The sequence below is a fragment of the Peromyscus leucopus genome, chromosome 7 (assembly GCF_004664715.2).
Source record: "Peromyscus leucopus breed LL Stock chromosome 7, UCI_PerLeu_2.1, whole genome shotgun sequence".
Classification (NCBI taxonomy): domain Eukaryota; kingdom Metazoa; phylum Chordata; class Mammalia; order Rodentia; family Cricetidae; genus Peromyscus; species Peromyscus leucopus.
Genome location: NC_051069.1, coordinates 17,736,736 through 17,764,261, shown reverse-complemented (window position 1 = coordinate 17,764,261; position 27,526 = coordinate 17,736,736). Strand labels below are relative to the sequence as shown.

General features: G+C 44.0%; 1 pseudogene; it reads left to right on the top strand.

The window, feature by feature from the left end:
- The first annotated feature begins 11,241 nt into the window (after positions 1-11,241).
- LOC114690379 lies at positions 11,242-26,458 on the top strand (annotated as a pseudogene).
- The last annotated feature ends 1,068 nt before the right edge of the window (positions 26,459-27,526 follow it).

The window sequence follows — 27,526 nt, the reverse complement described above, 5'->3', positions numbered from 1 at the left end:
TTAGAATTAAATAAATTTAATTTAAATAATAACCATAAGAAAAATCATATAGTAAATGTTATGGGTACAGAAATATAAAAAGTCACAATAAGATGATAACTACAGAAGATAAAGAAATACTTGTAATTTCTATTATTCGTACATGTGCATTGAGGTCAGAGCTCACCTCAGGTGCTCTTCCTCAGCTGCCCTCCACCCTGTTATTTGAGGCAGGGTCTCTCATTAGCGTGGGGCTTGTTGATTATGCTAGGCTGTCTGCTAAGCAAGCCTCGGAGTCACCTGTCTCTGTTCCCCCAGCATTGAGATGACAGTGTGTGCCACCAAGCCTGGCTTCTTGTGCTTTGAAATGTGAGTTCTGGGGGAAGAGCTCATGTCCCTGTGCTTAGGTGGCAAACACTCTTATATCTCCCCAACTGTCTCAGTTACAGTTCTATTGCTGTGAAGAGACACCATGACCAAGGCAGCCTTATGATAGAAAGCATTTAACTGGGGACTTGCTTACAGTTTTAGAGGGTTAGTCCATGACCATGGTGGTGGGGAGCAGAGAGGCATGGTGCTGGAGCAGTAGCTGAGAGCTTTACCTCCTGATCCACAGGTAAGAGGCAGAGAGAGAAACCCCGGGTCTGGTGTGGGCCCATCCCCCAGTGACACACCTCCTCCAACAAGGCCACACCTAATAATTTTCCTAAACAGTTCCACTAACTGGGGACCAAGCATTCAAACATGTAAACCTAGGGGGCCTTTCTCAATGAACACCACACCAGTCCACAGTCTTTCCTTTCTATTAAATGTAAGTATTCTTGGAGATTTTATTTTTATTAATATATAAACTGGCAGGAGCTTGAGAGTCTTTCAATGTTTTTATAACAAAATCCTGCATCGGCAAGCAAAAGCACCTTGCACAATTCATATATGTACAGTGTATATTATAAACTGCTTTGTGTAGGGAAAAGGGGCCATCTGAAGAAACCCACCAGAGCCAGTGAAAGAAACCCACCCTGGATCTGAGACCTGGGCCAGTGAAAGAAACACTTTAGCCCTGAATCCAGAACCTAAGAAACACACCCTGACCCTGAAACCAGAGCCAAAGAAACACACTTTGTTTCTAGAATCAGAACCAGTGAAAGAAATCCACCCTGGCCCTAAAATTAGAGCCAAAAGGCTAAAAAGGACCAGTTCAAAAACAAAACAAAACAAAACAAAAAAACAGTTTGGCCCTGAAATTAGAGCCATCTCTACCTAGACCAAAAAAACTAACCAATCCCTGAGCAGAAAATCTTCTCTCCAGGGAAACTCTGCACCTAAGAAACCCTATAAAAGCCCTTTTGCCTGTTCAGTTGTGAGCTGTTCTTTCCCACCCTGGCAGAGGCAGCCACTCTCCTGGACTCCTTTTTCCCAAATAAATCTCGTTCTCAAAAAGTCTTGGGTGAAGATCTTCATTCGCTGGTGCAGAAAAGAAGAACCTTTCTGAGACGTCCCTTAGGGAACTGAGCAGAAAAAACCTTGCAGAGACATTCCCTTAGGCGGGCTGAGCAAGGCTGAGCAGAAAAAAGTAACAACTTTTCCTAGGAGCCGGAGGAGATTGCTACATTTCTGCAGGGACTTCCCCTTTAAAAGTGAAGCAGAAGAAGCAACATCTCGGGCCAAAGAGAAGCAGAGCTCTGCCTGGAAGCCTCCTTGTCCGGCTGGGGGTGGCACAGCAAAGCTCAGCTGTAATGACTCTCTTTAGGAGAGGAGCAGGATTGCTACATCTTGCAGAGAGACCATCCCCCACCGCACCCCAGCTTCGGATTACCTCTCCCTCCAGGGCTGAGCTGTCCCTACTGCAGCCCCAGGTACAGCCTGGCTTCCTGACAAGTCAGGATACCCTTTCCTCCAGAGCTGTAACGCTCACACTTTGTATGACTACCTATGGACTGCTGCTCAACTCTTTGTGTTCCTCTGCTTAAGACTGTGTACCTCTTTACAGAATAGCAATAGAATAGAAAGTGTTTTATTTTTTAGATCCTTCATCATTTGGTACAAAGTAGAAATGTAAAGAATGGATAATTTAAATTGTCAGTGAAAAATAACAGTGAGACGTAAAATTTACATACAAGTGTCCAAAAGTAGAGTTGAGAATGTTAATACCACAAGTAAACACAGACTAATAATTTTGTCCATGTGAATGGATAAATCTCCAAGGGAGGGGACGTATAGAAACGGTGCTGAGACCTGGAGCATAGCACCTCTGGCCTACAGCGGATGAAGATGCTCCATCTGGTCTAAGAATGAAGATGAACACACATCAGTTATCTGAAGTATTTTGACATCTCCATTAGTAACACATCTATAAGATTTAATATTTAAACACTATTTTTTATTGTGAATAGCAAGGGTAGAATCTTTCAGTAGTCAAACACTGATCTAGTTCAATTACTGAATTATGGCAAAGACATACTTTGGGCTCATTCTGCAACCCAGGGTAATTTCAAACCTTTGCTCCACCTCCCTATCCCCCTAGTGCTGGATTACATCGTCACACAGCAGCACTCAGAGGCCCTGCTGCTGCCCATCCCCCTCAGCACTGCCTATTCTCAGCAGTTTTGGATTCCTGGCCATTCTGGATGTCTACAGTAATACTCTTTAGTTCTCCCTGGTGACAGGTGATATGGAGCGCTTTTCCATATGCTTTGTACTTGCACATCTTCGTCAATGTATCTGTTCAGAACTTTTGATCATTTTTGGAAAATTAGATTGCTTTTTTACTGTGAGCTGCCATGTGGGTGCTGAGAATCGAACTTGGGTCCTTTGGTAGAGCAGTAAGTTCTTTCAACCACTGAGCTACTGCTTAGCCCCTCTTAATGTTAAATTTTAAGAGTTCTTTTTACATTTTGGATCTTTATCAGATACATCAGTGGCAAACATTGTCTCCTAGTCTGTGTTTTATCATTTCCTGGAAAAATTTAATTTTAAAGGAACCCAGTTTATCAATATTTCTTTTGTGCACCAGGTCTTTGTTGCAGTATTGAAAAACTGTCACTAGGTTCAAGGTCAAGATCGTTTCTGTTTTTTTTTTCAATGTTATCTTCTAGAATTTTATAATTTTGTATTTTATGCATGCAACCCATTTTTAGTTATTTTTTGTGAAGGATGTATATGACCTGTGATTTGTGTCTGGTTTGTTTTTCTTCTTCCTTCTCCTGTCTTCCTTCTTCCTTTCCTCTTCCTCCTCCTTTCTTCCTCCTCTCCTCCCCCCTCTTCCTCTTCTTCCATGTGGAAGGCTAGCTATTCTAGCACCACTTGTTGAAATAGTGCTTTGTCATATTCAAATTCATATTCCTGTCACATTCACATTCACCTTCACTGGGCTAACAGAGCTTTGTCTATAGCCCAGGCTGGCTGCACTTCCTTGGTCTCCTGAGTGCTGGGCTTTCACACCTCCCCAACAACATGCCTTCTCTGTATCGTATTACTTATGCTCCTTCGTCAAATGTCAGTTGACTATCTGTGCATTGATCCATTTCTGGATTATCTATTCTTCTCTGATCTATTTATGGATTTAATCACCTAAGCCGTGACGTCTTGATTACATGCGCAAATAGTACGTTTTGAAATTAGGTGTTGTAAACTCAACATTGTCCTGCTTCAGTGAGTGCTGGCTCTTCCCAGTTCCTTATCTCTCCATTAGACTTCAGAACTAGCTTAGCAATGTCGTAAGAATAACTGATTAGGAATTCGAATTGGGTTTGCAGTGAATCTGTAGATTGGGTTGGGAAGAAATGAAATCTCAATAAACTGAATCTTTCTATTAGTTCTTCTTTGCGGTTTTCCATCAGATTTTGGAGTTTTATCATACAATCTTGTGTACACTTTGTTACTTATGCCTATGTAGTTCTTATTTTGAGGAGATAATGTTAATAATTTCCCTTTACAATTCTATTCATAGTTGTTCAATGCCAGTAAACAGGAGGATGGCTGGCTTTTATAGACTAACCTTGTGTCCTGGAACCTCACTGTATTGTTACTAGGTGAAGATTTTGTTGTTTCTTTTGGAATACCTACAGAAAATCATTCTGTGCACAAGGATTAACTCTTCCTTCTCAATTAGTATATGTTTTCTTTTCTCCTCTTAATGCATCAGCTAGCACATCCAGTACTGTGTTGAAAAGAAGAGATAAAAATGGATCTCTTCATAATCCTGGAATCAGCAAAAGGCTTCCTGTTTTCTCACTATTCAAACAGGTGCTAACTGGTGGGTCTTTATTGGCTAAAAAACATCCTCTCTGCTTTTGTCAAGTCTTTCTCATGGGTGGATGTTGAATTTTTGTCAGATATATTTATTGATTGATTTTCTTATTAATCTATTGAAGTCACAGATCATGGCAATTCATTGTAGACTGATGAATCAGCCTGATGTAACTGGGATAAATTCTACTGGTTGTGACGTACATTTCTTTTTATGCATCACTACACTTTATTACATTGAGGGATTTTTGCATCTCTGTTCATGGGAGATACAGGACAGAAGTTTCCTCAACTAGAAATGTGCTTGGCTTTTGTAATAAGTTTAAGGATCTCAGAGAATAAATTAGGAAGCATTTCTTTTGCTTCTATTACAGAGGATTGGTATGTTTTCCTTCTCAGGGTTTGGTAGAAATCATCAGGAAGTCATCTAGGATTGCTTCTTTCTATTTTGGATGTATGAACCACCCGCTCAATTTCCTTAACAGAGACACATTCAAATTCTTTCTCCCTATCTGAGTCAGAGCGTATCCTTCAGGAGATGCCCATTCTACCATGGTTGTCAAATTCATGGCATATTTGTTCATATCTGTTCCTTTTATTGCCTATGCAATTTATAATGTTGTCCCTCTTCTGATATTTTTGTACACATGTGTGAAAGTAGGCAAGCACACATGTGTATACATGTAAGTACAGTCCACAAGCCCAACTCCGTTTGCTTCTGGAACTCATCAATTCCACTTGGCTCTGCCTGGCTCTGCCTACCCAATGTAAACATTAAATGGCACACGGCCACACCCGCCCATTCACATGGGCTCAGCAGTTTCAATCTGTGCAGTAAGCACTTCCCCGACCGAGATCCTGCCCCCATGCCTCTTTCACTTTTCAGAAAGGCTGTGTGTGGTGAAAGGTTACTGCAGCAACAGTTTGGAAACTTCCCCCACTTTCAGCAATGGGCAGATCGTTCAGATAGACAATCCACAAAGAGGATCAGCGAGATGGCTCAGTTGCCCAGCCTGATGACCTGCTATTCACCTCAGGAACTCACATGGTAGAAGGAGGAGAGACTCAACTTCTGCAAGTCGTCTCCAGACTTCTACATATGCACTGTGGCAGGGCATAACACCCCTCCCCGCAACCCCCCACAGAAATAAGTGGAAAAGTAAAATCAACAAAGAAACAATGAATGAACAAAGGATGAACTGGCTAAGCATACTGGTGCCCCTAATGCCAGCATCCAGGAGGTACAAGCAGGAAGACGGTTCACTAAGGCCAGCCTGGGCTATATGGTAGCAAGATATCATCTCAAAAAATAAGTAAACAAAGACCAGGAACTATAAAGTTAAGAATGGTAAGTTGGATTTGATCAAAATAAAAACTGCTGCTCTTAAGATTATAAAACATCAGTAGTGAACTTCTGCCCTCCGGGGTCCTCCCATTGTGCTGTAAGCCTGTATTTAAGACCTCCTACCCCCTTCAAGAAATGACATTCGACATTTAAAACTATATATATATATATATACATATATATATATAATTCAATTATATATATATAATTGAATAATGCGAATGTAATCTATTAATACCACAAATGTAATCTATTAATACCACAAATGTGATTAATATCATGAGTATAAGTTATGAATATCATGAGTGTAATTTAAAAAATAAATAAAAAAATAAAAATAAAATAAAATAAACTTAAAAAAACAAAAAAGTGCTGCTCTCTGAAATAGAACTATTAAGACAACAAAAGGCCACGTCACTGAGTGGGAGAATATCTCTTATGTTCATCTCCAATCAAGCACGTATATCTAACACACATGTAGAATGAACTCCCAAACTGCAGTGGGAAGGTGGCCCGACTTTAACGTGGGAATGATGTGAAGTCATTTTACCAAGGAAGAAATGTGGACAGCTGGTTAATGAGCACGTGGGAAAATGCTCAAAAACCGTAGTCATCAGTCCACAACTCTGTTAGAAGGCATGTCATGTCAAAGTCCGTCCACATCAAACGAGCACCAGGATGTGAAGTCAGTTCTCCTTCTAGATGGGAGCGTGAAGGACAGTAACAGTTCTACAAAAGAGCGCTATAGCTTCTTATCATCTAAGCAAACCGCCCTCGTGGGCTCTGCTTCCTAGCATTCTCACCCTGTACCTTCTTCTCCAGCTGAGTGTGGCTTGCATCTATTAATTCACTTCTGCAGGCCAGACTATCCAGCATGATCCAGTATTTCCAAGACTGGATTCTAAAGATACTGGCTTCCTTCCTGGGTACTCCGTCTTCTCTCAGCCTGTTTCTCTGAGGAGAGCCAGATGCCTTGTCAGGAGGCAGTTGACAGCCCAGATTGTTAGGAAGCAGAGTCTAATGTAGGTGATACCCGAGGTGAGCACGCTCCCTGCTGACCCCTTGATTGGCCCTAAGCTGGACTATCTGGCTGAGTCATTCTAAGATTCCTGATCTAACAAAACTGTGAGAGAATACATTTTGGTTGTTTTCAGCCTCTGGGTATTTGTTATGCAACACCAGATAACTAATGAACCTAATATATGAGCCAATTGTATTCCCGTATACTTACCCAAGGGAAAATTTTAAAAAGCAAAGCAAGTCTGTATTTAAAAAAAAAAAAAAAAAGTGTAGGCAGGTGGTGGTGGCACACACCTTTCAGCCCAGCACTCGAGAGGCAGAGACAGGAGGATCTCTGAGTTCAAGGCCAGCCTGGTCTACAGAGCAAGTTCCAGGACAGCCAAAACTACACAGAGAAATCCTGTCTCAAAAAAAAAGTGTAAATGACTAGCCATGGTACCATTTTTTCACAACAGCCAAATAGTAAAAACCCAAATGTCAATTAAGAGGAGAAAAAATAAACCAATTGTGACATAGTTATATAATAGAACACAGAAATCAATAAAAGGGACAAAATGGAGACACACAACATGGACAAACCTCAAAAAGACTATGAGACAAAGAAGCCATATATATATTATGCATTGAAATGAAAACTTAAATGATTGAGTGTGTGTGTGTGTGTGTGTGTGTGTGTGTGTGTGTGTGTGTGTCCGTCCATAAAACAGATTTTAAAAAACATTTCCAATATATGGACTTGGAATGCTGTACTAGTTAGATACTGTCTCTCAAACTCCAGCATGTACCAAAACTCCCCAGAGAGCTGTTAGAGAATGGAATGACGTCTCGACCCCAAGATCTTCTAGTTCTGCAGTAAGGAGTCTGAGAAGCTGCATGTGTGAAGAGGTCCCAGGTGCTGCCGCCGCCGTCTGGTCCCATTAGGTGGACTGCAGCTTTGAATGTTTATAGCATTCTGTGGTGTCTAACATCTTTCGGGACTGACATCAGCGCATGAATTTTAAGGGTGTCGTCAGAAAGACGGCTCACCAAAAATTCCTACCATTCTTACCACCGCCCCCCAAATCCAAACAATGAATAAAGAACTACATTTCAACCACAATAACTGAAGGACAGTGGAGAATTGTAGAACAGCAGCCGCTGAAATCCTGCAGGACACAGAAGCCAGGGCAGCAGCCACACAGGGAAGGAAAGCCAAGCCTGCTTCCACCCCTCATCCTGTCAGAGTCAGCCTGAAAGCAGGAAGGGGTCCCCCTGCAGGGCAAAGGATAAGGGAGAGCACCCAACTACGACTGTGCCCTAGCCCTGGGCCACGCTCCTGCCGAGCTGTCTGTCTTCCATTGCGGTAGGTAGGACACCATTCCCTTAGGGCGGAACTGAGGTGGCACCCCACCCCCAGGCAACACAGAGCATCAGTCTTCAGCTCCTCTAGCGCCGCAGCTGAGCCAGCACCCGACCACACAGGGATCCCAAGCCTCCTGTCCATATGAATATAAGCACCTTCCTGACCACAAGAATGGCCACACTACGCCTAATGTAACACTCTCAAAATTCCAGAAGCTCCCCTCCCCCAAGGAGTCATATTATTATGACATCCATTCATACAGGCCAAACAGTCATAACTCCCTGCCTTACCTGGCACTGGACTAGCCCCTCATGTTCCAGGTTGCTGCGGCATCTTACCTCTCTAGAAAATAAGGTCATTCTCTGTGCTGTTTCTGAATCTTCAGGTCCATACTGTTGCACCTAGTCCCACAAAGCCGGGGTTACTACTGTGTTCAGCATCCCAGGTTCTAGAGTCGCACAGCTCATGGTACCTCACCTTGCACTGTTGAAACTAGGGTTGCCCCTGTGATCTGTCAGTTCTAGGTCCCAGAATAGGTGCCCTGATCCCTGCGGCCTGACCGTCCAAATCAAGCCTTCCCCTGTGCCAGTTGGTGTCAGAATGGCAGCTGCACTTGGGCCTAGACCTTCAGGGGTGTGCCTCGGTACAACAGATCCTGGTTTAACAGGAGAACTACATTCACTCATGTGCTGGAAAATGAGTGACATTACTGGAAAGTGAGTGACATTACATCTAATGTCCCAGGCCTATGTTCACAGAAAGACTTGTCTGAGAATGTTTACAATAGGCTCTGTAATGGTCATAAACTGATGCACAATAGGAGTATGGAATAACCCAGGAACCTCACCAGGAGTGTGTGTATGCAAACTGTGGTACAGTTACATCATGGACTAGTATTCAGCAATTGGAAAAAATCAATAAAAATCATAGCATGGATGGTAACCAACAGCTATTTAATTGGACTGAAGGCCCCTTCATCAAGAGGGAAATCACACCTGGTACCGGAAACCTAGCCGACTCCCCAGGCCTAGTAAAGCCATGGATCTTGGAGGGGAACCTACAACCACCCTTCACTAAACCAGCGTACTTCTCAGGAATAGCATAAACGTTTATCCTCATACCCACAAGAAGTGCGATTCTCACCTCTCATCAAGGAAACTTGGCAACACACGGGGACCATTGCAGAAAACCACAGCCAGGCATGATGTAGAGAACTAGAGATCAGATGGTGGCCAGTCCCAATGTAACACAACACATCGCACACAATCCCTGCACCTAAGGGTCAGGATAATTGCAGGAGGTGGGTTGAAGAGATGGTAAGAGTCTACAATTCTAATTCTCTGCCTTGTTCACACTATAGCCCAACACGGTTGGTTGGGTTTTGCTTTAGAATGTCAAGAGCTATTTTTCTCTTTTCTTCTAGTTGCTTTTAAATAGAAATGCTTACCAACCGCTGGTATTTTGGTTTTTATATCCAAAAAACGTGTATGTGTTATGCTATTATTTTGACAGAGCGATGTAATTAGTCAGCGCTCACTTTTGAGTCCTTGAAGCAGTGACTTGAACTCTAAGAGTGTGTACTCCCTGGTGGGCTTTGGTGAGCTTTAGACCTCTAAGCCCAATAAGGGGTGCTTTTGAGATGAAAACATGTGGCATCAATGTCCGTTTTGATCGTACGTTCAGAGTGGTAAGTAAAACTTACAGGCCACTGTTCGGGGTCTAGATCCTGCTCCCCAGCCAGTAGACAACTGAACGAAGTCACTTGGGCCAGAAGTCCATGTCTGCAAGCTGAAATTAAATGGTTTTATCTGACCTTCTGAGGAATCAGGAGGGTGACAGCTAAATCCCAAACAGACCAGTTTAAGCCGGCATGGCAAGGAAGCCTCTGCTTTGGCCCCCACAAAAGTAACTTGGGGTTAGTAATCCCTTGTACTGTGTTCTCTCCTTGTTTCTGCTCAAGCTGGTCTATAAACCAGAATGGTTTGCCATGGCAATAGAGAGCCTTTTCCAAACCTTTACAGCTCAATTCAGGACTTACTTTAAAAAAAAAATTACTAAAGGCCAATTGTTCTTGAAATGTGTTTTATTTCTTAAAGATGTTGGAACTCTGCACTGTGCTGTAGCGGAGAAGCCTGTACTGTGAGAAAGCCCACGTGTAAATATAGGACTATGCACATCCGCCTTTTCTTCCAGTAGTGGTGGGTGTGGCCTTCTGTCCCCACGGGACTCCAGTTTTCAAGGAAAATGTAAGGATTGCCACTTAACAAAACTCAAGGTGAAGTAGAACTTGAACTTTGAAAAATATCAAGCGGAAGAAAGAGAAATTCTCTGCATGGGCTGGTATAGTTTCCTCAAGCTGTAAACACGAGGTTTAAAAGCCAAGCCTCGGGAAGTACTAAAGCATGCGAAGGAAAGCTAGCCTATGAATGCTTATTGTGTCATTAGTAGCATGCTAAGCACAGTAAGTACATTCTGAGATAGAAATAATGACAATAATACCTAATTATTAATGAGTGAGGAGACTAACAGACACACTCGAAAGGTCACACAATCTTTAAAGAGTAAAATGTGCTACTTAAGCAGACCATGACTGTACCCACTATGTATTGCCTCTCAATCTACCATCTTAATTCGATAACCATATCCTGTTTTTTTTTGTTGTTGTTGTTGTTTGTTTTTTGTTTTTTTTTTGTCAGACCCTACTTTCATTAACACAGCATTGCATCAAGTAGGAATCTGGTCTGAACTGAGCTGAACTTCGATTATATAGAGGTAATGACAAAATATTTTGAGGGAAGAGGAAGGAACAGAAGAGGTGGTAGCAACTAAGTCTGGGAGTGAAAATTATAGGAAGCAGAATGTGTTTGAGTTTGCCACCCAGTGACATCAACCCCACTGTCTTCCCACAAAGGCCACAGGGCAAGGGTTACATTTGGGTGTAGGCTGTGTTGCAGGAGATTCCTTTGGTACCCCCTACTTATTTTTAGTCATGAACTTTCATGGAGGAAGGTGGCTAGTGGCATCCTTGAGACATGGCCCTTGAGGTGTTAGAATTACGTCATTGTTTTGTTTTTTTTTCCCGACCTGTATGGTCCTAGGTTGGGGCCCAGATGAGAATCAGGCTCAGAAGATAGAAGGGATAGGGTTTGGTCAAGAAGATAATCTATCATCTACTAAGTGTCAATCGGATGTAAATAATACAGTTAAAGACTAGACAACAAATCTCATCGAAAGAGCTGAAACAGGAGCTTTTGGCTAGGCACTATCTGCTGGGATCTGAGGAGGAGTGTGCCACCGAGTCACCACCATGCCTGGGTACCTTCAGGAAGGTTGCGTGGTCATCAACCGATTCAACCAGCTACTTGACAACAAATTGGACCCTTTCGAGGTATTGAAGGCAGTAAGAACAGGAAAAAAAGAAGCTGGTTGGGGTGGCACTGGGGGCCTTGGGGCGGTGGCCCAGACCATTTCCAAGGTGGCTGGCAACAGTTGCAGAGAGTCCCAGAAAGACCATAAGAACCCACTGCCCCCGAGCATCAGCATGACTGACAAAAGGAGGGGACGCAGTGGCCAGTGGCACTTAAAAAAAGGAGGATGTGTCCTTGTGGTAAGATTGAGCATTCATTGGGTATATGCCCAAGAGTGGTATAGCTGGGTCTTGAGGAAGACTTATTCCCAATTTTCTGAGAAACCACCCTACTGATTTCCAGAGTGGCTGTACAAGTTTGCATTCCCACCAATAGTGGAGGAGTGTTCCCCTTGCTCCACATCCTCTCCAACATAAGCTGTCTTCAATGTTTTTGATCTTAGCCATTCTGATAGGTGTAAGATGGCATCTCAGAGTTGTTTTGATTTGCATTTCCCTGATGACTAAGGATGTTGAGCAATTCCTTAAATGCCATTCAGTCATTTGAGATTCAAAGTGGGAGGGCAGGGAGAAAGATACCATGATAGATGAGGACATCATGGGAATAGGAAGAGGCAGGGTGCTGGGGAGGCTCTCAGGAATCCACAAGGTTGATCCCACCTTGGTCTGCTGGCAGTGGTCCAGAGGGTACTTGGAACGGTCTACTCTGGTGACCAGCCTAGCAAATAACCTAGCTGTCATCATAGAGCCGTTGTCCAGTGACTGATGGAGGCAGATGCAGAGATCTGCAGCCAGGCACCAGACTGATCTCTGGGAATCCAATTGATGAGAGAAAGGAGAGATTCTGCAGGCGAAGGACGTCAAGATCATGATGGGAGGATGTGCAGAGATGACCGGCCACACTAGTGGAAGCCCATGAACTGTGGACTGGTGGCTGTGGAGCCCCCATGGGACTGGACTAGGCCCTCTGGATATGGAAGATGGTCGTTTGGCTTGAACTGTTTGGGGGGCACCCAGGCAGGGAGATCAGGATCTGTCCCTGCTCTATGGGCAGGCTTCTGGGAATCCGGTGCCTGTGGTGTGAAGCCTTGTGCAGTCTTGGTGCAGTGGGAAGGGGTTTGGACCTGCCTGGGCTCAATGTGCCGGGCTCTGTTGACTCCCTATGGGAGACTTCAATTTGGGGGATGTGGAGATGTGGGGTGGCTTGGGGATGGGAGGAGGGAGGAGGGGATCTGTGGATAGTATGTGGAGTGAGTAGAAAATATGAAAAAAAAAAAAAAAAAGGAGGAGGAATATGGCCGAACTGGAAAAGACTTGATCAATAGCTTTAGGGAGCAGAGAGAGTAACTGATAGGAGACCAGAAGCATGACCACCTCATGAAAGATTTGAAAAGCCGCTTGGAGAGAGGGTGAAGGAGGAGGTGAATGTTCAGGTGGTAGGCCGATTATTGAACAGCCTATCAGAGGCTGTGGTGGTCTAGAAGAGTCAAGGAGGCGGTGGAATGGGCTGAGGAGATGGATTTGATTCTCGCGGCAATTGTGAATTGATAGGCGTAGTGGAAGGATAGATCTGGCCTGAAGCATGAGGACAAATGTGGAGGTTGCGGGTCTCACGACTGGGGAACTATCAAAGATGGATTAACCGATTGGGATCAATCAAATGTGACTGAGGAAACACTTGAAGGTAAAGAGTACCCAGTGGCAGACACTGAAAATGAGGACCGAGTTGAAGAGGTTAAGGAGGAGGGTCCAAAAGAAATGACTTTGGATGAGTGGAAAGCTATTCAAAATAAAGACCGAGCAAAAGTAGAATTTAATATCTGAAAACCCAATGATGGTGCTGATGGACAATGGGAAAAAGGGATTTGTTCTGCATAAGTCAGAACGTGAAGAGGCTCGTGCTGAAGATTCGGTTATGGAAGCCAACAAATGATTTAACGTCTCAACTAGAGATCAATTTCGGAGACCTAGGCCACCCAGGACATGGTGGCTGTGGCCATGGTAGTCATCCAAACCGTGGCAGCAGGACTGGTAAGTCAAGTGCTTCTGCTCCTGATGTAGATGACCCAGAGGCATTCCCAGCTCTGGCCCAACTGGATGTCATAATACAACACTGGTTCCTTTGTGAATCCTCCTGCTCAAAGCTTTTGCTTAAGGATTCCAAACAACTAAGAATTAAAAAACAAAACAACAAACACACACCAACAAAAAAACCTGTCATTCATACCATTCACACTTAAAGACTGAATTGTATCTGTTTTGAAAACGAACTTCTCTAGCTACACAATTAGTTTCATATTTAGAAGTTTTGGTAGCAGGGATGTTTTCATAATATTTGGGGATTATGCATTCTTCATGAATACTGTTGTATTGCTGCTTATGAATATGCATTACCAAACTTGAAATATAAGTGTTAACAGTGTGTACCAGGTTAAAACAAAACAAACAAACGAAGACTAGACAATGATCCTATGATGTTTTGAGTTAGAATGGCCCCCATAGGTTCATATATTTGAATGCTTGGTTCCCAATTGATGGAACTGTTTGGGAAGGATTAGAAGGTGTGGCCTTATGGTAGGAGGTGTGTCACTGGGGGTGGGCTTGAGATTTCAAAAACCTACCCCATTCCCAGTTAGTGCTCCCCACTCAGTGTCTGTCCCTCTCCCCGCTTCTCACTCCATCCCCCTTCTCCCTCTCCCTCCCTGGCATCAAACTCATAGGGATCCTCCTGCCTCAGCCTCCCAAATGACAGAATTACAAGTATGCAGCACTAGGCCAAGTTTAGAATGAATAAAATTCTTTAAAATCTCAAACATACAATGTATCTTAGCCCCCATTTCTCTAAAGATTATCCATACTTAAAAAAAAATCCATTCATAGTCCACTTAAAAAGAGACCAAAGTTTCATTTGTAGCAATTAGAATGTGGCAAGTTCATTTTACATTATGCTTAACAAATTTTAGTTTCATTTGCAATTATTTGCTAACACTCACACACGAACAAATCAGGTTGGGGGTGTAGCTCAGTAGGTAGAATGCTTAACTAGTGTGTGTGAAGTCCTGGGTCTGATTGTCAGCCCTGCATGACTGCATGAATGAGCTGGGGGTGGGGGGTTGGTGGAGAAAAGTGGACTTAAGCAGTACTTGGGCATAACTTTTCCTACAAAATTATTTTAACCTGGGCAGGAGAGATGGCTCCACTGTTAAATGATAGGCTCACAGCCAAAAAGACAAAATTTTATCTAAACAGATCTCATTGACATGTCATTTTCATAAAGTTTTATTTATAAAACAAATTTCAGACTATTGAAATTTTTCTCAAGGTCTGCTTTAAAAGACAATTTTATGTATGTGAGTTTACCGACTACATATACATATGCATACTGTGTGTGTGTGTGTGTGTGTGTGTGTGTGTGTGTGTGTGTGTGGTGCCCAATGAAGCCAGAAGACAGTGTTGTATCCCTTGGAACTGGAGTTACAGATGGTTGTCAGCAGCCACGTGAGTGCTGGAAACAACCCTGGTTCTCCGCAAGAGCAGTAAGAGCTCTTAACTTCTGACTCATCTCCCCAGCCCCCAATGCTTTTAATCCTGATTTCTGCCATTTTTAAAAAGAGGCAAGAAACTCGCTTATTTTTGTTGTTTCTCTCTTCTTAAACTTCTATGGCTGTACTCACCAGATTCTCACTTGTCATTAGTCTGTGATTTCAGTTTACTAATGTCGTTTCACCATCTACCCTACATCTTTTCAAGACATACCATCAACCCCAGATCCTATTGCACTGCGTCCTCTATAGGAGTATTTAGGAGGTTGGGAGATGGAAGACTGTGGAGAAATACGGTCCGTTCCTGCACAGAAGACTGAAACAATGGCTGGTCAGCTGTGGGGACAGGTGAGTGGTGGGAAAAGGCACTGGAGAACCACCCCAAACAGACTCAGGAATGAAAAGATCCTTTACTATCAAGTACAGACTTGAGATGTGCGTGAGAAACCGGGAACCCTAACTGAACCATAATAGGGAAGTGGGGAACCCTGCTCTGTGGGGCTTAACCCAAAGAGAGACGCAAAGCCTGATGAGCTCCACAGGGGCAGGGTACGGCACACAAGTGCAAGGTACGGCACACAAGTGCAGGGTACGGCACACAAGTGCAGGGTACGGCACACAAGTGCAGGGTACGGCACCACAAAAACAGTTTGAAATAGGAGCCTAACCCCAAAAACAGTTAAAAATAGGGGCCTAACCCCAAAAACAGTTTAAAATAGGAGCCTAACCCCAAAAACAGTTTAAAATAGGAGCCTAACCCCAAAAACAGTTTAAAAGGACCCTGGCACTTCACCCTCAGGTGACCAACACCGAAAGAACGAGTAGTGCTATGAAATTCATTTTTACCTAGGTGGTGAGATGCTTACCCATCTATCCAGACAGGAGCCTCCAGGGAAGGGCATGTATTCCAAAAGAATCCCATTCCTTCCAAGGGACTGAGTTAGAGAACTCACCTGCTCGCTCTTGCGCTCTCCGCTCTCCACCCCCCCCCACCCCCCCCCACCCCCGTTGAATTTTTAAACACACATTTTCTTTAATCTCTTCTATTTCTAGTCTGGTCTCATCAACACGTTTACCCCCATGCTTCCGGAGTTCACCAGCATTCCCCGCACATGTTGGCAGCCTGGACAGGGAACCTTCTCTTTGCTTCCTGTCTTAGGGTTTCTACTGCTGTGTTAAACAGCACGATCAAAAGCAACTTAGGGAAGGAAGGGTTTATTTTATCTTACAGCTTGTAGTGTTGTGGATTGCTGTTTTTAAGTAGGCAAAGATGTGTTGCATTTGTTTCTGTTGCAGAATGTTACTTGAACTATGTGGAGGTGTGTTGCATTTGTTTCTGCTGCAGAATATTACTTGAACTATGTGGAGGTGTGTTGCATTTGTTCATGCTGCAGAATATTACTTGAACTATGTGGAGGTGTGTTGCATTTGTTCATGCTGCAGAATATTACTTGAACTATGTGGAGGTGTGTTGCATTTGTTTCTGCTGCCTTTGTTAGTGATGTAAAGATGTCTTATATTTGTTTCACCTTGCCTGCTTAAGGCACCTGATTGCTCTAATAAAAAGCAGAATGGCCAATATCTAGGCAGGAGAGGGATAGGCAGGGCTGGCAGGCAGAGAGATTAAGTAGGAGGAGGAATCCAGGCTTGAGAGAGAAGAAAAGGAGAGAATGGAAAAAGAGAGGGGCACCACGTCCAGGACCAGAAGCCAGGCAGCTGCCAGCCAGACAGGAGAAACAGGAAAGGAGGACATACAGAAGGAAAGAAAGGTAAAAAGCCCTAAGGCAAAACATAGACAAAGAGGGACAGATTAAAACAAGAGTTTAAGCCAAGGCCCAGCATTCAAAACTAATCCTAAATCTCCATGCCATTATTGGGAGCTGGTTGGTGGTCCAAAAGAAAGGCTGCTACATTGTAGCCCATCATCCAGGGAAGTCAGGGCAAAAACTCAAGGCAAGAACCTGAAGGCAGAAACTGATGCAAAGGCCATAGAAGAATACTGCTTACTGGCTTGCTCCCCAAGGCTACCTTAGCCTGCTAGCTTGTACCATCCAGGATCACCAGCCCAGAAGTGGCACCACCCACAGTGAGCTGGCCCTCCCACATCAATCATCAATCAAGAAAATGCACCACAGACTTGCCCACAGCACGATCTGGTGAGAGCATTTTTTTTTCAAGTGAGATTCCCTCTCCGGAAGTGACTCCAGCTTGTGTCAAGTTGACATAAAGCCAGTCAGCGTGGAGGTCTAGCTCACTGTCCCATGGGCTACTTAGCATTCCTGAGCTGCTCTCCAGGAAGACCCCAAGGCCTTCAGTCTGTGACTCTGGACTGCTGTCACCCATCAAGGTGAAGGAGTTCCTTTCTGTCCCTTGTGGAAAGCCTCACTTCCCATGGCCATGAGTTGACTTGAGCAGTGTCTAAAGGCAATGGTAAAGGAGAGTGGCCTTCTATAATCCACTAGGGTGCTAGAGGCACTTGAGCTCCTCCCGGGAGAGCCTGCCTTCTCTGTGTGGGACAGATGGTAGCTCGCCCAAGATGGATCTCCTTTTCCTCCACCACAGCCTTTGTCACAGCTCTCTGGGGTGGGGGAGGAGCTGAGCATGTGGCATGTGACCGTGCTTGGGTTTGTAATCAGGAAGTCCTAGGCAGACCTACTAGAAACCGGGTTTCCATCTTCTCCAGGACAGTGAGCCCCTTCACTTTCCCTCCGGATTGGTTTGTGACAGTTTTAGCTTGTGAGTTTTCCCTTCAAGATCAATCTAGCCTGACTGACAAGGTTGGTTTGGCTCCAGAGAAACTGTATCGAGCCTCTGGGAATTGGGAGAGACTCTTTTCTAAGAGAGTGCCTCATGTTAGAGCGTGCCCCAGTCCAATCAGTTAGTGAGACAGGAGAAGGCTGATGCCCTCCCAGGTAAATGTTGTGGGACCCGTGTGACAGGTCCCGTGTTCTCTACCCCTTCTGACTCACTCCTGGGATGTAGTCGTAAGAGCTGATCTAGGCTGGGAAGTGGTGGCACACACCTTTAATCCCAGCACTCAGGAAGCAGAGGCAGGGGGATTCTCTGAGTTCGAGTCTGGCCTAGCCTATAGAGCGAGTTCCAGGACACCCAGGGCTACACACACACACACACAAAAAAAAAAAAACCCTGTCACAAAACAAAAAACAAAAACAAAACAACCCCCCCCCAAAAAAAAAAAACTCCACAAAAAGCAAAAGTGGTCTAAATTTGATTCTCAGACTCCGAAAAAGAAAACAATTTTCTTCACAGCAAAACTTGACCCTTAACACACTTCCAGATCGATAATGATGGCTGCCTCAGGGCACAGTGAGCTATTACTGCATCCTGCAATTAGATTTGTTTGTTTGTAATTTAGGGAAGGACTCTGATAGTTCTTAAAACCCAGTCTTCGAGACTGTCACAAGACCCTAAGATGCAAGAGGGATGTCCTGTGTACTTCACTAAGATTCTCCTAATTGGTGACTTCTCTTAGACCCGGCCACCGTGGATGCCCTGGGCGGCTCTCCTTTGTATACATCCATGCTCAACTTCCAGCTTCCCTACCATCTACTCCTTCACCTCCCCCTCCCCCACAGCTTCAACTTCTCCGATCCCTCCTCCTCCCTCCAAAGATCTCTTTCCAACCATACCCCTCTTTACTCTGATATATTCGCTCCATCACACACTTGCTCAGAAACCTCATATAGGAGCTCAAGGAACAGTAAAAGTCATTCCCACTACTTCAGAGGACACCCTTCTTCCTCGAAAGGTAGCCAATGAGGATCACGGCACCATCAGCTACACATTCCTTTTCCTGTGCCCAATCTGTCCCAAATACAATCCAAATTAGGATCTTTTGGCCAGGATTCCCTTCAGCTGCATCAGGGAATTCAGAGGGTTTATTGTGGCTTTTGACCTAACATAGCATCATCTACATCATCTACATTTTTTTCTTTTTTTTTTTTTTGGTTTTTGAAGACAGGGTTTCTCTGGAACTTGCTCTGTAGACCATGCTGGCCTCTAACTCACAGAGATCCTCCTACCTCTGCCTCTCAAGTGCTGGGATTAAAGGTGTGTGCTACCACTGCCCGTCTTACATAATTCTTACTATCTGCTGCACACATGAACAGTTAAAAGCTATTCCTTCTCCTGTAGAGAATTTTCCCCTTGGCGAGGTGGCTAATGGGGACCTTGGCGCCATTCAGTCATACATCCTTTTTCTCCTGATCTGTCCCAAATATACACCAAATCAGGATCTTTTAGCCATGATCTCCCCATCCCAGCTTCATTTAGGAGTTGAAAGGGTCGCTGAACTTTGGACCCAGGCTAACAATGCACCTCCATCACTCTATCCACATGATGCCCACAAGAGAAGCCTCATCTGGTCCTTAGCTTGTGCCTGATGAGGTTCATGTTCATCATCCAGTTACAGCCAGGCCAGCTTCCACAGGTATGACCATTATGAGATCCCACTAGCCATATCAGAGCACTGATGTAGGAGATGACCAGGGAAGGACTGAGATAATATTATTACCTATGTATTAAAGGGAATTAAAATGCCATTATCAAACCCATTAGCTATAGCCATTTGTAGAAGGCAACACAGGAAGCTGCCAAGAATCCTGGCCTCTTTCAATTTAGGCTAGCTGAAACCATGCACAAGTGTACCAGTGTGGACCCCGTAGCTAGGAAGGCTAATCCATCCTGGCTGTACATTTTATGAGTCAGTTTCTCCAGAGATCAGACAACAGATTCAAATACTACACCAGGGACCCAGGCTCCTTTCCCCCACTTTATTGGATATTCCTTCACGTTCTTTAATAGTCAGGAGGGGAACTCATGGGCCAGAAAACCCAAACTGGAGACTGGAAAGGTTAAACATGACAAGCTGTCTTAGTGCAGGGCTGCTGGCTCCTTGTCCAGCTCAGGAAATGCTACAGCGCCACCTAGTGGCTAAATGGTTCAGTCTAAGGACCTAAACCAGCCTCTGGTCAAAATACTCCACCACTACCCTTGTGGTCAGGCTGCACATTTCAACCAGCAGTGCCTAAAGCTTCCAGGCTAGAAGCCTCCCCTGGACTATTGCTCAATCTGCAAAGTGGAGGCCCATTAGAAGTAAATGCCCCTCTCTCCTACCTGAGGGAAGTCTGACCTCCAACCAAGGCCACCATGATTCGGTTAAAATGGGAAAATGCCCAACTCCATGATTCCATTTCTTTTTTTTATTTTTTATTTTTATTTTTTTGGTTTTCCGAGACAGGGTTTCTCCGTGTAGCTTTGTGCCTTTCCTGGAACTCACTTGGTAGCCCAGGCTGGCCTCGAACTCACAGAGATCCGCCTGGCTCTGCCTCCTGAGTGCTGGGATTAAAGGCATGCGCCACCACCGCCCGGCTCATGATTTCATTTCTAAACTACAAAGGGTGTAGTGAAGAGGACTGATGGGGTACTGAGGCTCTAAGGCTTCTGTATTTTCTGTCTCCATAGAGATGGACTTTGGTTGATCCTGGATTACAGCACTTATTGGTAAGGGAGTGACTTCCCCACCCCGCACCTTCTATGGTTGGTCCTCCAGTGCCTACTCCACCAGAAGCTCCATCCATCCCACTTCCCACCAATCTTGACCTGCCCAATAGGCAAACATCTTTCTACTCATTCCTGTCTGGTCCTACCAAGCTGCCCCATTTCTGGGGTAGACATACCATGGCTGAACTTCAGACCCATTTCAGGCTTTTTGAAACTCCAGAAGCTCTTACGTTCTTTCTAACACCTAGTCCTCTGGCTGTCGTCATCTGGAGCTCTCTGGGGCCAAAAAGCCCTCCCTAGGGTCTTTACTAGAGCATCAGTCAAAACGTCCCCCTGATGTCTGAGCTACCTTTCTCCCTGGACGCTAACTGACGCTCCTTTCACAACTACTGTTGATGAGCCCAGCGGCTTACCCTGAGGCCCCAAGCATGAAGAGCTTCTCATGGATAAATCCCCAGCTTCTGGGCAACTGTGCTCATTAACTCTTCATGCAACATTCTTATTTTGGCAGTAAAGAGGTTGGACGGATCCTACAGATTGGTCTCTGACGTGGGGTCCACAAATGAGGCTATAGTCCTGATAGAGCCCATAATTCCCGATCCTTATACTTCTTGGGACAGACACCCCCATAACCTGGTTCACAGTTAGACCTTAAAGATGCTATATTTCATATTCATTCAGACCCTCAGTTCTTATCTGGCTTCCAATGACACGAAATTTCTACAAATTGTGACACCCTTTTACACTGACAGGAATGGACATTGGTCCAGCCTCTGTGAAATCAGTATGGAAATTCCTCAACAACCTAAACATGGAACTACCATATGACCCAGACATACCACTTCGGGTCTAAATTAACATACGTCGGAGATACCCAGACATCCATATTTACTACAGCACTGTTCACAATCACCGAGTTCTGGAATCATCTGTGGATGGACGAGCAGACAAAGAAACAGTGGTTTATATGCACAGTAGCATTTTATTCAGCCAGAAAAAAAAAAAAGAAATTCTATCATTTGCTAGAAAATGGATTTAACTGGAGATTATTCTGCAAGATGAATCAGACACGAAGATAAATACTGTATGTTTTCTCTCATTTGTGCCCTAGAATTCTCAGAGATACATCAAATCATTTACTCATATGCACACATCTGCTACGAAAGCAGAAGAGAGACGAGGGTGGAGGGAGAGACCTAGCGGGAGAGAGGCCGCTGAAGGGAGAGAAGGGGCCGTTACAGAAGTACACGATACACTTGGAAGAAACGGTCTATATGAAATCAACACTACACACTCAAAAAGCCCAGCTTCTCCTCCTCTTCCTCCTCCTCTGGCTCCCAGGGTTAAGTCCTCAGCCTGCTCACCCTGACGCAGGGTGTCCTCTCACTGTCCTCTGAAGACACTCGGTCCATCGCTGCTCACTGGCCTCTGGACTTCTAATCCAGCAGGCTCTCTTTCTCTTCTGTGTCCCCCCCCTCCCCGACCCCACAAGCAGGCAGCAACCGAGACCGCCAGCTTGCCTGTCCCGTTTTTCTCCCTCAAACTCCAATAACATTGTCCTGAGGTTTACTTCTGAGTTTATCTTGTGTATGTTTTTATTAATTCAGTGTGTGTACACATTGTGCACTTGCTGGAGAAGTTTCTCCTTTAAACCATGTGGGTCTCCAGCTCGAGGGAAATGCCTTTACCCGCTGAACCACCTTGCTCTGCTGGTCCCCTTTCACCCATGAAACTGAAGATAGGCAAGAAGGGATCTTGTGTCTCCTGATGAGTATCTAAAGATCAAGAGAATGGGATGGAGAACACACACTGTAGCTAGGCTGGTTCAATCACTTTGGCTAAGGGACCACGCCTAGGAGGCTCAGCTTAGTCCATGTTAAAGAGATAGGCAGAATAATTAGTCCTTTAATGAGATATGTATTTTTCCTCCCCCCCCCACCGCCCCCCGCCCTGGTGCAGAGGCTTAAGGGCCAAAATCATATAGGAGTTAAGTCTCCCACTCGTAATTTTACCTTTTCTTCTCTTCTCTGAGCACGTTTTCCCTAACATTTTGGGCTCCCTCTGCCCAATATTTTGGACTTCCTTTCCTTTTCTCTAAAGCTTCTCTCTGGCCCCGGCCACTTGGCGGCCACGTGTCTGACCTCCATGCCAGTTTAAACGACATGGCTTTTTCCTTCGCCCCTCCAGGCAGCCGCTGCACTGCTGGCCTGCCCTACCGTTTTCCTTTAAACTCTAATAAAATTACCCTCGTGCTTCGGTGTGAGTCCACACGGAATTAACAAATTCCTTTATTAATGAGGCCGAGAACCTGGGAGGGACCCGGAATGTAGCCACAGAGACACCAGGAAGCGATTCTGTGTGTTTCCGGCTTTCCTGCCAGCTTTTCTGGACACTGGGACATTGCTACAGCCGAGGCAGAGAAACTGGGCTTTTCTTTCTGCAGTCTGGCCAGAATCAAATCAATCAAATTGGTTTTCCCAGGCTCTGCTCCCATGTGTTTGCTGGCTTTGGTGATTTGGTTTGTTTGGTTTGGGTTTTCCATTAAGCATGGGGGTGGGTCACCAAGTATCTATCACACATAGGTATTTACAGTTTTTAGCAAACTAATCTATATTTGGTAAAAATTCAGACACTGAACAGTAGGGAGAGCACCTGGAGCAGTGTTCCAGAAATAAATTTCAAATGAGATCCCCAATTCCGAAGGACCGGTTGCATCCAGTACCCACCCCTGGAATGACAGTCCTTCAGCATTTCTGCTTTGTGGTCTCCCCATCCCTCAGATCTGAACCCATACATTTTCTAAAGCGCTCATGTTTATTAACAACTGTTTCTATGGCAGCAAAGCCCTGTTTTTAGGGCTCAGGGGTGGAAGCTATTTATAAGTCGAAGAATGATAGCACATGCCGATAGCAGCTATTATTGATGAAATCCTTTTGGGATCTCTGATACAAAATACAGTAACAAGACAAAATATATTCAATGTGCCTATTGTTTACCAAAACCACATCTGGATTCTAAATTTGTTTCCCATCTAGGTCCACTGACTACAAGACAATACGTAAGACATGTAACTGTTTTCTCTCCCGTGAGTCAACAAATTTGACCCCTGGCATTCATTCCATATTAGGTGCAGTAAGCCATGGAACTAAATGAATCCTCTCTGTGACAATACTCAACAGATCAGGTTCCTCACACCAGCAAACAGAGGATTAGGCTTGCTAGCTTACTAAGGCTTACCGTTCCACGTGGCCCCCTGAATAGTAATAGTTGGTCTTACACCCAAGCAGCCAAGCCCCTTCCATCTCTAAATGTATCGACATAAAACTCTACTTTAAAAATGTTTATGGAATCAATAAAACAACTTTCAATCCATGTAGCAACCCACACAAGCTACTTCCTTTCATGGTGATTGTGCCACCTATAAATATATTAAAAAACCAGCCATTCAAAGTGTGATAGTTCCCAAGCAAACCTTGATTCACACTTTTGATATATAAAAAGGTTTGTAGCATAGATAAATGGCATTCAGAGCTTGCATTCTGGAGCAAGAAGAACAAATCTTAGTTCTAGAAACTACTCCACCCCCATAATGAGTATGTAACACTGGGCAACAAAGCACTATGACCCATTTTTTTTTTCATTATCCAAGAGACAGAGAGAAGGGGACAGAATATTTAATACAGGTTGAGCATCCTTAATCTGAAATCAAAAATGCTGCAAAAGCTACAAATTTGGGGGTAACATGTCAGCATTCAAATCTTGGAACATTTCAAATTTTTAGAGTAGAGATACTCCACCAGTAAATTCTACTCAAATATTCCAGAGTTTGAAAAACTCCCAAATCTGAAAACACTTCTGGCCTGAAGCGTTCCAGATAAAGGCTACTTAACCTCATCTGCTTCAAAGGAACACATTAGCATGAAGTACATGCATACATGTAAAGTACCTAGAGAACAAGGCCACAATCCAGAGAGAACTCAATTATGTATGGCCACATCTTAAGCAACATAAAAATGACGACGAGTAGCTTTATTCTGAAAATACGTAACACAAGTTCCCCCATCAATAACCCATCAAGAGTCCATGTCCAAGATGGCTTCTATGTCGCTTATGTACTCTTAAACTACTGCCCCAGTGCAGTAAGCTCTCCACTCGCCCCTGCCGTGACTACGTCTCGAGTTCCTACAAAATGCTGCTGTTTCATGTGGTGATGATAAGGTCAGAAGAACTGGAGTTCTCCCAAAGCCCACCACGCCCTCAAGGCTGCCCCATACCCTAGTCTTTCTAGAAGTCTTTGTCTCTGAAGTCTAGACACTTAGTCTGTAATCAACACCCACATCAGCTGTGTCTCTTAACACTGTCCTGGGGAATCTCTTGAATAAGGGAGCAGCCAGTCTCATAACTTTTCACATGTTCATGCCCTTTCCAGGCCTCGAGAGTTACCAGTCTTCAATTCCTTGGTATACAGGACTGATTTGTTTTGTTTTGGTTTTGCTTACATCAATTATCTTAATGGATCTCTGTCTTTCAGTGATGTTTCTCTCCTATGCAAATGCTATTGTATTTCTATTGTATTTTCTCACTCTTTGGATCTTAGACTCGCACCACTTTCAAGTGAATGAGATGTCCCCCACAATCTTGGCCATTTGATTACTTGGTGCCCCATTGATGGCAATGTTTGGGGGGTTTAGGAGGTTGCTGTAGGAAGTCGGTTACCGGGGGTAGGCTTTAAGAGTTTGAAGACTCAAATTGTTTCAAGTTTCTTCTCCGTTTCATGCTTGCTGTTCAAGATGTGAGCCCTCAGCTTGCTTCTCTGTCCTCCTCTTTCTCCACCATCGTGGACTCTGAACCCCTGGAACCAGACGCTTAACTCTTCCTTCTTTAATTGCCTTGCTCATGTGTTTTATCACTATAATAGGAAAGTAAACTAATGCAACTAAATTCCCCAACTTCCCGTCATCCTCCTGATTTGCCCATTTCTTTGAAGACCAACTTTTGCTCTTACACGAATTTATTGCTTGCTTTTTTGTTGCTTGTTTGTTTTCCTTGGTTTGGGAAGTGGGGTCTCTCTATTGTAGCCCAGGCTGGCAACAAAGTCACAATCCTGCTTCAGCCTCTCCACCCTGGGACTCCAGATGTGGCCCTGCACATCTAGCCTTTTCATTTCCCTCATACTTCGCTCTAAGCCTGGAACCACAGGTCTCTGGAGGCTGAGGCAGAAGGGCCAGTCTGGGCTATATTGTGGATTTCGGTCCAGCTTGGACTACAGAATAAGACCTTGTTTCAAAAAAAGAAAAAAAAAAACCCAGAACAATATCTGGTTCTCCTTTAATTCACAAAGTGCCTTTTCCAATCTAATCATTCATCATACTTTCTGACTCAATTAAAAGAAGTTAAAAATGGTCTTTTTTTTGCTTCCAAATGCCATCTTTAGATTACCACACTCTGGTTCACCTCTCACATCTTATCTCACATTTCAGAGAACTACTTTCAATAATCCTTCTTGAATATACTATTTTTAAATTCTGTCTTACATCCTTCTCTCCATTCTTGATAGAGACGATTCATTAAGAATCCACAATTCAATGTCAATGTTAACATAAAGGTACTCAGAGAACATTACATGAATCATCAAAATTAAACAGGTTAACAACAGTCACATGACCAATGGAATAAACAGAATAAAACACAAGACATTCTGTGCTTACTCTTTATAGTTTCCAAAGATATAAAAGGCAAACACTGTAGGTTTGTATGTTTTTAGAAATATGTTAGCCATCCTCCAGACACAGATCACCAATGCTTGTCAAGCCAGGCAGTTTTTCGACAGGTGTGTAAATGGGTAGGTAGCTGGCAGATGCTCCCAACTTAGAAGACCTTCTAGGAAAAGATTTCTACAATTTCCCAAAGTAAATAGTTCAAATCTTAAAGCCTACTTAATTTCACAATCTTTTGATTTTTCTAACCTAAGTTTCCCCTATTTTCCCTGTAGGTCTTGGGGGCGGGGCAGCACCCCGCTCAGCATGATAGCACCTCACCCTTGTGAAGAGTGCTCTGCTCAGCCCTTTGCCAAACGCCCTCAATGTTTCTAAGCGCGACAATGTGGACTTTCTCCAGACTTTATCTCAAAATTTTAATTCTATTCATATTATTTTCACAATACAAAGACCAGACGTATTGTACTTTGATGTTTCTGATATGCTATTTTTTTTTTCTAGTTAACATGTGATGGAACACAGGCTTCTCAATTACTAGAATTGAAACTTGAAAAAGTGAAAGATTACATGGTTTTACATGTTACAGAGAATACTCCTTATACTCTGTTAAATCCCACCATGGCCTAAAATTACAGCTAACAAACTGTCTCTGAGCATACATTCCTTCCCAAACCATGTTAAGATGAAATCACTCACCTGCCACACCTTGCGACTTGGGCTCCTCTTCTATCGGGCTGCACGGTGGAGAGCAGAAGGGCCTTCTCTCTGTGGCTCACCTCTACTCTTTGTTCAAATAGGAGTCATGGCCACCGTAAGGGAAAGAAAAATGGAGAGCTGATTTAGCAATACATGAAGAAAAGGAACATATAATATTTCATATGAGTTTTTAATGATTTCAGAGGACTTGAGAATTTGGAGCAGAATCTTGCCTTTTTTGGTGTACTTAACTTCTCTACCACCCCACCCCACCCCCCTTGTATTTCTGCATTTTCAAGTCCCAGGATGGGCCAGAGAGATGCTTAGTGGTTAAGAGCACTTCTTAGTCTTGCAGAGGACCTGGGTTTGGTTCCCAGTACCCATGCAGTGTTCACAACTATCCATGACTCCAGTTCTGGGTGATCCAATGCCTTCTCACCTCTGTGGGCACAAGGCACACATTTGGAGCACATACATACATGCAGGCCCAACATTCATATACATAAAGCAAATCTAAAAAAAAGTCCCTAGAAAACTAGTTGTTATTGTTATTTCTAAACACAAAGTTAGAAGTTAGAGTAAAAGAAAAATCAAATTTTATTTAAAAATTACCAGATAGGAGGAACCCTTTTGAAACATACAGGCAGGGACTTTGGGGAAAGGGCAAGGAATTAATATATCTAGTTTTGTGAATATGATAGATGTTTGTGTGTAGGGGCGTGCATGTACACAGGTGTACAGAAGCCA